At 36.8% G+C, this 15,373-nt stretch overlaps 1 protein-coding gene across 1 annotated transcript in view; it reads left to right on the plus strand.

Annotated features, from left to right (window-relative positions):
• Nucleotides 1-15,373, plus strand: part of LOC114356998 (guanine nucleotide exchange factor DBS) — a 90,041-nt gene that overhangs the window by 6,142 nt on the left and 68,526 nt on the right. The gene's annotated exons all lie outside the window — the stretch shown is intronic.

Raw genomic sequence — 15,373 nt, forward strand, 5'->3', positions numbered from 1 at the left:
TAAAAAGAATCACACAGTTAAATATAAGGCAAGATTCCTATGACAATGACAAACTACGTATTGAAGGACATTATTTAATTTTAATTAATTTCTGTCTATTTATTTGCATCAGCTGGTTTGAGGCGAATAATAGCTAAGCAATTATGTAAATTAAATTGAATTTTAAAATTACTTAAATCTTTCCAAAAACCTCACAGAAAACATACTACCTACTTGAAAGTCGTGTACTCACTTACTCAGCATCTATATTTTGGATGAAATACTTTTTTTAACATTTTTAAATCTAAATGAAAAGGCATGGCCTGTTTGGTCATCAAACATTATAGCCAAAAAGTATTTACATCCAGGATATACAGGGTGTTAGGTAAATAGGTATATGAGCCGACACTAGCCCTGGATGTTAACATGTGCATATAAATGGTATGGTAAAGTCAGAAAATTGATTTCATCATTTAAATTATTAGATTTTTCATACAAATCTAATTTTATAAATTGTATTTTGTCTGAACATTTAAAAAATTAAAATGATATCAAATTTTTGACTTCACCATACCATTTATTTATATGCATAATAAGTTAACATGGGCTAGTGTCGGCTCATATACCCATTTGCCTAACACCCCGTAGACGCCGCTGTGGACTCGTCATGGTCGAAAAGATTTGTCAAAACAAATTGTTTGAGTATAAGTAAATTATTTATTTCGACTCATAATTTCTTCATTTACTAAACTAAAATGCAGTGCCTTCAAAGTATGTATGATGTTAAATTCGGTATAGCTTTGGTGTGCAATTATTTTGTAAATGGATTGACACTATATTGGAATTTCTTTTCGATAATTTACGGCATAGGTCCTATAATGTAATGATAATGGATGTACCTATACTGTGATAGTAAATTGCTTTGGTGAACTGATCCAAAAAGGTGAAATAACACATCACAAACAGTAAACACTTAAATTTTGATTTTTGTATCATTAAATACATATCAAAATTTCATAAGAGAAGTTAATTTAAAACCACCTATTTAAAGACTTGGGCAATAAGCTTAATTCATGTAATTGTAACTTTTGTAGTATTATTACAGGGCAATTAAAAGTACCGACATTGTCATTGGTATGATTGGCACCGGTATTTTTATGATGGCTAGGTAGGCTATTTGCTAAAGTTTATTACTAAAACTAATAATGAAATCCTCTTTTTTTACATGATCTCTAGGCCAGACTCGTGTCATTAATTTCACCCCTCCAAAATATTTTATCACCTAACTAGCACTCAACCCCACGGTTTATAATTTCATTTAATATCGTATAATGGCTATGCTCACGTGACATTGGCAAACGTGAAAACACAATAGCCATAGAGGAGAAAATATTTTATCACTGCCGTTGGATGACATGTTATCTATGTATGGTCATGTCGGTATTTTTCTGTAATCTTGAATACGACTTTAATTTAGTATTATGTTTAACATAACGGTTGCTCGATGCCTCCGTCATCTAACGAAGTTTGAAGTTATTCAATTATTATTAGATGTAATATTTTTTTCCTAGACCTACCTACATAATGACAGTCGAGATTAAATTAAGTTTTTAGTATATATTTTAATGTCATTTCCTAAAAATAAAATTGGAAATCAACTTTCTAATTAATTAAGGAATACGGGCCCATATTAGTTTTTTTAAGTAAGTGGCAGGCAATCCTGAATATATTTTCTCTAAACTTCATGTCTTGTCTATTTTAATCAACAAATGACTACCTACGAAAACATTGTCTTGTTAGTTTAGAGACTCGGGATTCGTGCCAACTTTTACACATTCAAAATTATGTTTATGTCTTTGCTGAACGGCTCTTTTTTCATTTTAGCCCTTTTTTAAACATGACCATGTTTATAAAATATTGTTAGTATTTATTCATAGTCAAATCAAAGAATATTAATGTCTAGAACTCAAAATCGAAGCAAATAATACTATGTACCGACACCAAATATTTGGTGCTGAATATGTGCGTTCAGCAATTTTTATATGTTCATGTACACGTCATAACGTAATTTTTATAGTTATATATTTTTCAAGAAATGTCGTTTTTATCCAAGGACGTATGATTAAGAAAATTATTGTGAGGAATTTCATGATCGTTTCTGACTACGAAACCTGTGAATATTTTATATTCAGGATTAATGTTTTGAATTAAAATTAAATTACTCAATTAAAATTAAATTACTCATCAATACAATTACTACTACATACTACTAAATATGTGCGTCTCAACTTTTTAAGTCGAACAACTTGTATTAGAGTGAGACAGTAGCAGCATTCTCTGTGCGTTCCATCATAAAGACCAATCGACAGAAGGAACGCAGGGAGTTAATTTAAAAAATATCATGTTTAATTGAATTTGCATAATTTCAGTGGTTTGGACGATCTTGAAATTACCTGTGTGGTTTCGCGTTATACGACTGTTAATCGAAAAGGCGAAGTAGAAATCTCATTTTATCTGGAGTTAAGTTAGGCATAGTGTAATTTATGTAACTGATAGAAGTGTGTAATCATAATCATTACTATAGATAGACAGTACAGAAATGTGCCTAGAAATATGCTTATCCATGTATTTTTATATAGTGCAATAATATCTGATGTGAGATTCGGAGCAGATTTTCAAGACGTGTCTTGAAGCGCAGTCTCTGTTGTTATAGTACATTCAAATGAGAATCGATTATTTTAATTGAGCCATTAGACTGAAACCAGAAAAATATTTTATCAAAACATTAGTATCGGGGACTAATTTGCTTCGAATCGTAGTGATTTCCCGTTAGTATAATATTCGGCATCTATGTTCCAAAATTACCGTAGGAAGACATGATGTGATAGACATTAAACTTTTTTACGCTATAGATGTGTGTTTGAATCGGACGTTGACCTTTGATTTGGGATTAGATTGGATGGGGTGAGCCCTCGATCGAAGGTGGGATCGGGGTCGAGGCTCCCACGCCGTCCGGCCGCGGTGCAACCGGAGATTGGCGGCCGGGGGTGTAGGAGCGGCGCAGCGCGACTGGCCTGTTGCGCCTCATTAGCTCCCTGCGGCCGGCCACTACACTCGGCAATTTAATAAATCCTCGCGCCGAACATCGTAAACAAAAGTCATTGTTTCGCCTTCACCAGTCTGATGGCGACTTGACCGCGCGCGCCGACGCATCCCGCGACACGACCTTAACGACATTTCGAAATGAAATTTTGGAGGTGTAGCACCAAACGCGAACGGCGCCGCGCTGCAATTGGTGAGTTATCTATCCAAATCGATTTTTTACAAGCTGTTATTATTTTGTATTGCCTGTTACGGATCCTTTGCTCGTTAATGCGTACCTACTAGTAATAATGTTGAGTTAACCCACTTTCAAAACCGTTGCCTAAACGATTTCTGCAATTTGTCTTGATTGAAGCCGCGGATGGGACAATTCTTGTGTTTATTAAATGTCTCCAAGCTATTTATATGGTCTTGTCGACCTTATTTGGGTATTTCGCCANATTTGCTTGTGTTGCATTATGATCAAAACTCTTGAAAAATTGTAAGTGCTACGCACAGTTTTAACCGATCTAAAACTTTGGGGAACATCAATCCATGACAAAGACGAGTATAACAAATTGGGCACCAAAAATAAATACGACCTTGACTTTGAGAAAAAAACGTCTTCATGATATCATTGACTGCGATTACATAGCCAAGCATCAGTCTCGTAATAAACACAACTTAATCCAGTTCTAAACTTGGTTTTGGTCATACAATGAACAGGATTATCTTTGAACGATTTTTATCANAACAGGATTATCTTTGAACGATTTTATCAAAAATCGGAACGTTCGTTCTTGTTGGAATAACTAACTGGTAACTGCTACTTACTTACCTACTATATTACTATAAGAACGTGAGTAGGCAGGTATTAGGTTAGTTAATAAACGTGTGTCGTATTTCATTCTTATACCATGCTTTTGTGTCTCAAACACCAGCAGGTACAACAGAAAAGAATGGAAAAAAAAGAGTGAACGTGGTTTGAGCATTTGACCCGGCCACATGTAGCGTTACCTTATTGATATTATTTTCAGATTGAAGACTGATACAACAATCCTATAGATGGGTAGGAAATATTTTGTGTTGCTAACGCTGGCCAACAAAGGAAACTTGTTTTTAACGAGTTTGCGGCTTGGAAGGGACGTGCTGCCAATCCACATTAACCGCTGGCAGCAGGACACAGTTACTTATTTGCACGCTTTCAGTTAAGCTCGTTGGTTATGGCGACGACAACACGAGGGGAGAAGACCGAGACAGATGGGGTTTAATTAAACGTTGCCTCTATTCGCAAATTGGTTGTTATTCGGTCAAGACTTGATGCACTTGAAAAGAAAAATAACGCGTACGTTTCGTCTTGGGAAAATATTTGAGTGATCACGCAAAATAGGTACTACACCTTTTCGATATACGAAAAGCAAATAAGAATTTGCTATAGATAACAATATTGCTATATTGCCAACTTGCCATCAAAGATTTTTATCGGCGACGGCAATCGAACTCTGCGTCATCAATAAAAGTTGAGAACTGGCTACTAATACTAATGGCTCACTGGTGGGTGGCAAGCCAACGATCCTACGTGAAAGGAAAACCTGCCTATAACTGGCGTACTATGAAGATTGGCAATGAAGCGAGCCGCCCTGATTACTATGCGCGACGCGGACCATCCGCCACCGGCTTTTGTTTGCATTCCCATTGTCCTATCCATCCTTTCCAACGACTTTTTTACTAGCCTAGTAGCTAGGCACCTATTTAATTAGGCTGAGCGTTCATGATCGCTACTTTTCTACTAGTTAGGGCTTTGTTAATTGAAGTAGATCATTACGGTTCCAGTAAGATGAGACCTAACAGGCCAGTCCTTATAAATTAAGAAAGAATAAGTAGGTAATACAGATAGAGACAATTGATTGCAGCCCGATTGTAATTTAATAATTTTACTAGCTGGACCTAATTAGAAAAAAATCGGGAACTACCTAAGCAGGTGTTACGTATGCTACTTGATGCTACTGAACTGATTGCAAAAATACTATTACGCGTAGACGAGGGTGCATGCACTTTAGTTTCATAATAACGGCGCGTATGTTTGCTTGGCACTGAAATATAACAATTCCTATTATTATACAATGGGTGCCCGTATTTGGTTTGGAGCGATGAATGTCTGTTGCCTTGATATCTTCATAACATATGGCCATGGCTCTACTGAATAATAATGTCATAAAACTAACCCTCACGTATTATCCTGGAAGCAAGTCAGCGCCGTATTTTTTTCACTATCATAACATTCATAACTTAATATTTATAAGTACGAGTAAGTAGGCCTTCTCTTTCTTTAGCTGTTACAGTTGCTGGATTCAGTTTTCAGTACAGAACTATCCCCGCTTCTCGTTCCCAACTCCTGTGTAAGTAGCCAGGATCTATAGCGTTACCGTCTTTGAAATATCAGTTTTCAGCACCTACCTAAATACTGCCCCTTTGCAACTCAAGACAACTGAGAACAGGAAGTTAAGACTTGCCTCCATTACTGCTATAGCCACTTGGCCACCATCAACAGTGTTTCGCTTTTGTTATCAAACTGACTCAAAGTATCCTCGAGAATCTCCCGCTCTCGCAAACTTCGTGACCGACTTTCGAACGGAATTGGGAACTTTACCTGTCTAGTCTCGCGTTCTAAGTAAATATTATGGTACGATGTACAATAATTGGCGCAAGGTCAGACAGAAAAATCACCACGAAATAGATGTGTAGGTCGGGACTGTTATTCTAATTACAAGTACAATTGAGCATTATACACGTTACTTACTTGAAATGAATAGATTTTTTGTAGTATACGAGTAGTATCAACTTGACTTATAAACAATGTTTAACTTCTGGACTGTGTTTACTTTAAGCTGAGTCACATCCATGCCGATTCATTGCCGTTTGCATCGTGTCTACCTTGTAACCAGCTTGATTGTCTTTCTATCGGGCCTCCCCTGCGGATTACAAAAAGTAAAAAATCTAATAAATTGTGAAACTGTACTCCGTGAGCTAATTTACGTATCTATAGCAGACTCCGGAATGTTACAATTGTTGTAGTTAGATCTACTAATATTATAAATGCGAAAGTTTGGATGTCTGGATGTTTGTTACTCTTTCACGCAAAAACTGCTGAACGGATTTTGATGAAACTTTACAGTATTATTGTTTATAACCCAGAATAACATATTATAGGCTATAATTTATGACGTTCTGTGACAAACGAAATTTCACACGGGTGAAGCCGCGGGCAAAAGCTAGTTAATAATACTTAAAGGCCTCGTCAGAAAGCGTGGATGGTCGTAAAATTTACGGCGCATGAGGATCGCGTGTTCTTCAAGTGCGAATTGCTTATGACAACGTTTTAAGATGCCACATGCCGTTGTATTTGCGTGGCAGTTTCTGTATGGCGTTGGCCAATTGTATTCAATGGTCCGGGATGGGCGGTGGATTATCTGGGTCTTTAGCTGCACTATCCCCCAAATTATGAAGCTTTGCTCTGAAACCTGTAGGGGTTCGCCCCAACATAGCCCAAAAGAAAAAAAACATTTAAGTTCTAGGCTTGGTAGCCTAGAAGAGTTCGGAGTCATGCTTACGCTTCGTAATTCCACTCCAGACTCTACAGCTCTAGGAGAGCAAGTTGCAGGGGAGTAGAAACTGAAACTCCAAACTGAGCTAATGGCGTATTATTAGCGTAGTCGTCAAGTGGGTCGATGATAAGAATCCAGCTAAACTATATTTGCGAGTTTTGTGACCCTTAACGGTTGAGTATTGCAGGCGTAGTCAAATATTTGGATAAAACTTCAACATAAAATGTATGTTTGGTTTGGTGAGGTGTTTGTATACTAGCCGTAACCGACTGCGGTAAAAATAGAGGCGGGAATTTGACCGCCCGCGCGCGCCTAGACATAACATTACAAAATCTTTAACCAATCACCTGGAAAGCTTCTTTCGCTGCTTCCATTAACATTCTAACTAAATTACAAATAAAATATAACCTGAACTTTAAGACGGAATGCTTTATTTTAATTGTAAATAGTTCCGAGATATATTTCGCTTTTTGTACTTACCGTGCATTTAGCATCAAAGGTAGAGCAGAACGATTTTTATTTGGTTTGCTTTGTAGAATGAAACTGAGTTTCATGCCGGTTGCGAAGCAGGCTTTCCTGCGCTCCAGTGACAAACCAGATTAGCATTTTAATATGGATTAGGTGTAGAACCCGATTAGCCATTGAAATTCGTCCTATCCATGAAAAAGTGTGCTAGTTGCGTTGAATTTTTTGTTACTGATTTGAAAAACTTGCAAGTCATAAGTTCTTATTCGTTGATTTTGTGGTATTCCGATCTATTTCTTTCACGCAGAACAGGCTGTTCGAGGCGAATTGCATTGCCACCGAAAAAGCTAGTTTCGGTGGCAATGCGGAAAATAAATGCAGAAAACGATGCATCCAAATTACAGCGTTGTATTTTATAGAATTCTGCTCTTGTTTTTCATGGAGGAAAATATAAGATTTCCCTATCTCCTTTTTAATATAAAATTTTAGAGAAATAAAGTTTAAAATGTTAACATGAAGCCAATTCACTCAGCGTAGCTTATTGTAAATGTAGATGACTCTACACAAGAAGGTTATATCATGCAGAAGAGATAATATTACAAAGAATATGAAAATCCGACGGAATTATAAATGCACATTCATATTGCACTATTACCTGTGCTATTACACGTAACGGCAGGTTAGGAAAGGAAAGCAACGTAAAATTATATGCAATTTTTATGAATGGGTCATTCCATAAAAATCTGTATATTTTCGACGTCATTTTGTCCGTAACTTTTTTAAGATGCTTTTGAATACTTTATTAGCGTAAATTATTGTTTATTAATTAATTATGTTATGTCTAAAAGGGCCAGTCATTTTATGCTTAATTTTAGGAGAAATTATAATTTTCAATTTTTTCATACTACATTACTCCTATATGACTTCTAATAAAGTATAAAACTTTTAACCATAACATTTATAGATAAGTTAATACACATAATGTAGTTGTTTTGTTATTATCACTATATAAAAAACATCATTCCCTAACTAGTAATTAAGTCCCAAGTGCCATTTANAGATAAAGGGAAAACTGAGTCGGTTGCTTGCAACTGACCCTATACGCGAACCCCTTGAACCGACTAAATTTTAAATCATTTGAAAAAATCATAAGGACATAATTACTGCCCTTGATATACTGATACAAAACTGCCTAGGTTGGTGGGCACTTACAGCACTCGTTCCTAGTCAAGCATGTAGTAATAAACACAGTGAACGTTTATAGTTTAAGGACGTTTGCTACAGTATTTCAAGCTGAATTCTACGCTATAACTATGTGTGCACTAAAAACAGGGGTGTAAGCAACGCAATATTTACATCCTTAGCCACAGCCAGGCAGCACTCAAACAAAGCCATCGCCTCAGTGAAGGTTGAGTCTAGAATTAGATATTCTAGATACAATCTTAAAGATGAACAAACTCTGAAGGCATGACAAAGTGTCCCTAATGTGGGATACCTGGACATACACGGATCGAATGCAATGAGAGAGCGGACAGTCTAGCGAGACAAGGGTCAGAGACGATACCTATTGGGTCAGAAATGATAGTACCTTTATCTAAAAGCTTAGGTACCTCATGGCCATAATAATATGGCCATATGAAAGAATAATAGGGCTGAATGGGAAAGCTCCAACGATATAAGCCTCTCCAAATCATTCCTAAAGGGAAATACAGGGTCATGAAGAAAACTTTTCAAAGGTATGTCCAAGCAATTACAGGTACGCAAACTGGGCATTATGGAACGAATCACATGTCCCACAAAATGGGCCTAACAACAGAAGCTCTCGAGCATGTGGAATACAATGTGGAGTCCATGAAACACTTAATACTGTATGGATGGATGGGTCTGCTTGGGTCAGCATATCCGGCATCAGAAGACTTGGCTTTCACTCAGACGCTTAATACACCTATCTAATGGATAGGATTTTTTTGGATGATAGGGAATAAAAAAGGGAGAATAAAGATCCTAATGGGTCGCTGTGGCCTACGCTTAGGTGTGACCCTACATAAAATAACCCAGACAGCTTTGTATCAGCATTGGCTACTGATAGTATAGCAAGGGGTTCGCGTATAGGATTAGTTGCAAGCAACCGACTCAGTCTTCCCTTTATCCGACTGGTTGGGTGTGGACCAGAGTCGATAGCAACATGGAGCCTACATGGACCGATTTGCCCGTAGCTGCCGAAGCTTGCCTGGAAAAAAGTAGTGCAGAAGCTGGTGCTGTCTGAAAAAACAACTATAATGGTCACAGCCGTAGCCTTTGTGCTAAAAATAATCTCCCGTAGGTACTATGACAATATCAATCCTCTCTTTCCTCACACTTACCTTTCCGTTATCACTGATACTGATACTGAGTATGTAGAANAAAAGAAAATATTAAAGTTCAACAAACTAGTTTACAAGTATGAAAATTTTAAGAAATTGCAGAGAAGAAGGAAAAATTAATTCATTGTCTTGCACTTTTGATCAGCCATCGTGTAAAAAAAATGTAGGAAGACCATCGTGCCCATTACCTTAAAAACTTCCTTAGTTAATTGAGATTCTAAAAAGGTATCACAAGCCTATGTATTCTGTATTATTTTTATCTTATGGCTACTTGAATAGCAACTAGTGTGAAAACTGCAAAAATGAGTTTTTCTCGTAATAGTTAAACTAGAACTGCATAGTGGCATTAAATACAAGTGGATAATTTTTAGCGTAGGAATTTTAATAAAGCAACATTTTATCATCATCATCATCATCATTTCAGCCATAGGACGTCCACTGCTGAACATAGGCCTGTACCCCAATGATTTTCATAATGACCGCTTGGTAGCGGCCTGCATCCAGCACCTTCCTGCTTACCTTTATGAGGTCGTCGGTCCACTTTGTAGGTGGACGTCCTACGATGCGCTTTCCGGCACGTAGCTTCCACTTTAACCCTGCTGCCTCAGTTTTGCAAACTACTGTGCCCTGCCCATTGCCACTTCAGCTTGCTGATCCGTCGGGCTATGTCAGCGACTTTAGTTCGTTTACGGATTTCCTAATTTCTCATACGGTTTCGTAAAGAAACCCGAGCATAGCCCCTTCCATAACACGCTGTCAAAAAAATCCACGTTTCCGAGCCGTGTATTATCACGCGTATCTGTCTATAGGCACATTTATAAGGTTTAAAACAAAAATTAAATAATCACAAAAACGCAGAACGGACGCCCAATGGGGCAACAGAGTTCAAGTGGAGGCTACGTACCGGAAAGCGCATCGTAGGGCGTCCACCTACAAAGTGGACCGACGATCTTATAAAGGTAAGCAGGAAGGTGCTGGATGCAGGCCGCTTCCAAGCGGTCATTATGAAAATCATTGGGGTACAGGCCTATGTTTACCAGTGGACGTCCTATGGCTGAAATGATGATCATGATGATGATAAAATGTTGCTTTATTAAAATTCCTACGCTAAAAATTATCCATTTGTATTTAATGCCACTATACAGTCCTAGTTTAACTATTACGAGAAAAACTCATTTTTGCAGTTTTCATACTAGTTGCTATTCAAGTAGCCATAAGATAAAAATAATACAGAATACATAGGTTTGTGATACCTTTTTAGAATCTCAATTAACTAAGGAAGTTTTTGAGGTAATGGGCACGATGGTCTTCCTACATTTTTTTTACACGATGGCTGATCAAAAGTGTAAGACAATGAATTAATTTTTCCTTCTTCTCTGCAATTTCTTAAATTTTTCATACTTGTAAACTAGTTTGTTGAACTTTAATATTTTCTTTTGATAGCCCAACTATACCTTGTGATAAAGAAAAAAACTAGATTGAAAAGTAATCTCATTTGTAGAAATGGCATGAGAAAAAGTAATCGCAGGTGGCAATTTTCTAAAAATGCACAAAAACTTAAAAATCTTGAAAACGGTGATATTTTTACTGGGGTCAAAATTGGACGTTAGGGAGACCATGGCGAGGCCTATCGATGGTTACAGGGTTATCCATTGTTTTTGGGACACCCTGTATATCACGAACTTGGAAAAAAGTAACATTAATACGGTTTCTTGTTTCGTGATATTGATTATTTCAAATTCCCCAAGTAAAATTCATGGATTTTTGTCAAATTGTGTCAATTAACTATTATCTACCCCGTAAATATCACAAATAAACAAAGATAAATAAAACAAATCGAATTGAAACCAAAATTGCACTGGTAGTACTTATGCTAATTTATCTTAAAATTGGTCATTTATGTGAACTTCAAACTCGTGTCATATAAATTCTAGTGAACGAAACATATACCGAATTTAGGTCATGAGAAACTTAAATAAATGCATTATTTGTTTCATAACTTACATTTAAATTATCATAAATAATTATTTCAAAACCAAGCATCAAAATGTTATCCATCATATCCTTGATTCGGTAGTGTCACGAAATAGGGGACACCCGAAAAATAATATGTACGCTATTTCGTGAGTCAATTAATCGCAATTTTAAAGGAATTCTACGTTTTCTTATAACTTTTTTCTAAGCCAAATCAATTGTCAAGGAACACATGAAACCACTATTACAAGTTTTATTCAAATGGGCGTTCCTTCGCCTTTCTATAAGCTTAAGAAGTTGGAGCGCTAACCTTAGGGTGAGAGCAACCTTTGCACGCCGCACGGCTGTTTTTGGCTCTCTGAGAGTTTGAAGCTTCGTATTGCTCTCATTTTTGGAGCCACAATGTTGGTACTAGGTTTTTTAGATAGCTTAAATAATAGAGTTTTTGTAGTAATGAAGAATTTTAATAAATAATATTCCGTTTGCTTATTATTTGAGCTAGAAAAAAAACTTACGAACTTACGTACTATCACGAACTAGTAGCCGTTTACCTTATAGTTATTTATTCGAATGATTATGAGTTTCGATCATTAGTATAGAAAAATATATGAAAACAAATATTAGTAAAAACTAAGTGTATGATTAGTGATATTATGAATATCAATGATTATGTTTTTAAATATGTAGGTTTTAAATTTTTTATGAAGAATGATCATTATGGTATCAAATTGTATGAGAAATATTTTCGGACCTCCAATGATAGGAATTGAAAAGTTATGTAAGAAAATGCGCTACCTTCTCTTTCTTTAGCTGTTGCTGGATTCAGTTTTCAGTACAGTACTACCTATTACCGCTTCTCGTTCCCAACTCCTGTGTAAGTAGCCAGAAATGTCAGTTTTCAGCACCTACCTAAATACTGCCCCTTTGCAACTCAATACAACTCAGAACAGGAAGTTAAGACTTGCCTACTGCTATAGCCACTATTGACCACCATCAACAGTGTTTCGCTTTTGTTATCAAACTGTCAAAGTATCCTCGAGAATCTCCCGCTCTCGCAAACTTCGTGACCGACTTTCGAACGGAATTGGGAACTTTACCTGTCTAGTCTCGCGTTCTAAGTAAATATTATGGTACGATCGACAAATTGGCGCAAGGTCAGATAGAAAAATCGCCACGAAATAGATGTGTAGGTCGGGACTGTTATTCTAATTACTTTTGTACGAATAAAGGTAAAGCAATATAGGTACACGTTACTTACTTGAAATGAGTAGATTTTTTGTAATATACGAGTAGTATCTACCTACAGACTGTATTTACTTTAAGCTGAGTCACATCCATGCCGATTCATTGCCGTTTGCATCGTGTGTCTACCTTGTAACCAGCTTGATTGTCTTTCTTTCGGGCCTCCCCTTCGGATTACAAAAAGTAAAAAATCCAATAAATTGTGAAACGGTGCTCCGTGAGCTAATTTACGTATCTATAGCAGACTCCGTAATGTTACAATTATTGTAGTAGTTAGTTAATAATAGTTAAAGGCCTCGTCAGAAAGCGTGGATGGTCGTAAAATTTACGGCGGCGCATGAGGATCGCGTGTTCTTCATGTGTGAATTGCTTATGACAACGTTTTAAAGATGCCACATGTCGTTGTATTTGCGTGGCAGTTTCTGTGTGGCGTTGGGCAATGGTATTCAATGGTCTGGGTCGGTTATCTCGGTCCTTAATTGCTCTATCCCCCAAATTCTGAAGCTGTGCCCTGAAACCTGTTGGAATTCGCCCCAACACAGCCTAAAAAAAAATACTTCTAGGTTTGGTAGCCTAGAACTTAGAGTTCGGGGCTTCATTAATAGAGTCATTCTTTAGCGATTCTACTCCACACTCTACAGCTCTAGGAGAGCAAGTTGCAGGGGAGTGGTATCCTTCCGTTTGGCCAAAATACTTTTCGCCAAATTTCACTTCGCAAACAACTTATCGCCAAAGTTTCATTTCCCAAATGAACTTTTAGCAACTGTACTTTTCGCAACTGATTCATTTGGTCAAATTATCATTTGGCCAAATTTTACTTGGCAAATGTTTATATAGCAAATGTTTTATCTTGCCAAATATTATATCCCAAATAATTTGTTTGGTCAAATTGACACTTCACATACTTACCCACCGTTACCCACAAATCAAAGCATAAGGCACATGATCATGGTTTTCACAATAATTTTATGTAAAACATTGCAGAAAATAGTATGGTTGCAAAAAGTAGGTATTGCAGAAAATAGTAGGTTAGGTTAGGTTAGAACAGTGACCCTTAATGCGCGAAGGCGAGCGAAGCGTGCCGCGGCAGCGGCCGCCGAGCGCTAGAATCACCTCTATTGTTAATAAATCATTTGGCAATTTCGATACAAAGAATGAAATAAGGAAATTAATGTAGAACAAATTTTATATTAACTCCCCACTAAACAAAATAATAACTGTAAGCTAATTTGTATACCATTCTATGCACCAATCAAATTATTTTGTAAATAGTTTATCGTGAAATATTTTTGCCTAATGAAACATTTGGCAAACCATACTTTGCCAAACAATAATTTGCTAAACAATAATATGCCAAAAAAAACATTTGCGAATTAAAAGTTTGCAATAAGTTGCTTTGCCAAATGAGAATTTGCCAAATGAAAATTTGCGAAACGTTGTTTGCGATGTGATAATTTGGGAAACGTTTTTTGGCCAAACATTAGTAATCCCAGGGGAGTAGAAACTGAAACTCCAAACTGAGCTAATGGCGTTACCTATTACAATACATAGTATATTAGCGTAGTCGTCAAGTGGGTCGATGATAAGAATTAATTTATATTTGCGAGTTTTGTGACCCTTAACGGTTGAGTATTGCAGTGCAGGCGTAGTCAAATATTTGGATGAAACTTCAACATAAATGTATGCTTGGTTTGGTGAGGTGTTTGTATACTGGCCGTAACTGACTGCGGTAGAAATAGAGGCGGGAATTTGACCGCCCGCGCGCGCCTAGACATAACATTACAAAATCTTTAACCAAGCACCTGGAAAGCTTCTTTCGCTGCTTCCATTAACATTCTAACTAAATTACAAATAAAATGTAACTTGAACTTTAAGACGGAATGCTTTATTTTAATTGTAAATAGTTCCGAGATATATTTCGCTTTTTGTACTTACCGTGCATTTAGCATCAAAGGTAGAGCAGAACGATTTTTATTTGGTTTGCTTTGTAGAATGAAACTGAGTTTCATGCCGGTTGCGAAGCAGGCTTTCCTGCGCTCCAGTGACAAACCAGATTAACATTTTAATATGGATTAGGTGCGGAACCCGATTAGCCACTGAAATTCGTCCTATCTATGAAAAAGTGTGCTAGTTGCGTTGAATTTTTTGTTACTAATTTGAAAAACTTGCAAATCATAAGTTCTTATACGTTGATTTTGTGGCATTCCGACCTATTTCTTTCACGCATAACAGGCTGTTCGAGGCGAATTGCATCGCCACCGAAAAAGCTAGTTTCGGTGGCGATGCGGCAAATAAATGCAGAAAACGATGCATCCAAATTACAGCGCTGCATTTCATAGAGCTCTGCTCTTGTTTTTCATGGAGGAAAATATAAGATTTCCCTGTCTCCTTTTTAATATAAAATTTTAGAGAAATAAAGTTTAAAATGTTAATACGTTGTAGTTTACGGAGCCAATTCACTCAACGTAGCTTGTAAATGCAGATGACTCTACACAAGGAGGTTATATCATGCAGAAGAGATAATATTACAAAGAATATGAAAATCCGACGAAGCATTATAAATGCATATTCATATTGCACTATTACACGTAACGGCAGGTTAGGAAAGGAAAGCAACGTAAAATTATATGCAATTTTTATGAATAGAGTCGCTCTTGCTACTCG

Source organism: Ostrinia furnacalis, unplaced genomic scaffold, assembly GCF_004193835.3.
Source record: "Ostrinia furnacalis isolate ACB-3 unplaced genomic scaffold, ASM419383v2 OfSCF3015, whole genome shotgun sequence".
Lineage (NCBI taxonomy): Eukaryota > Metazoa > Arthropoda > Insecta > Lepidoptera > Crambidae > Ostrinia > Ostrinia furnacalis.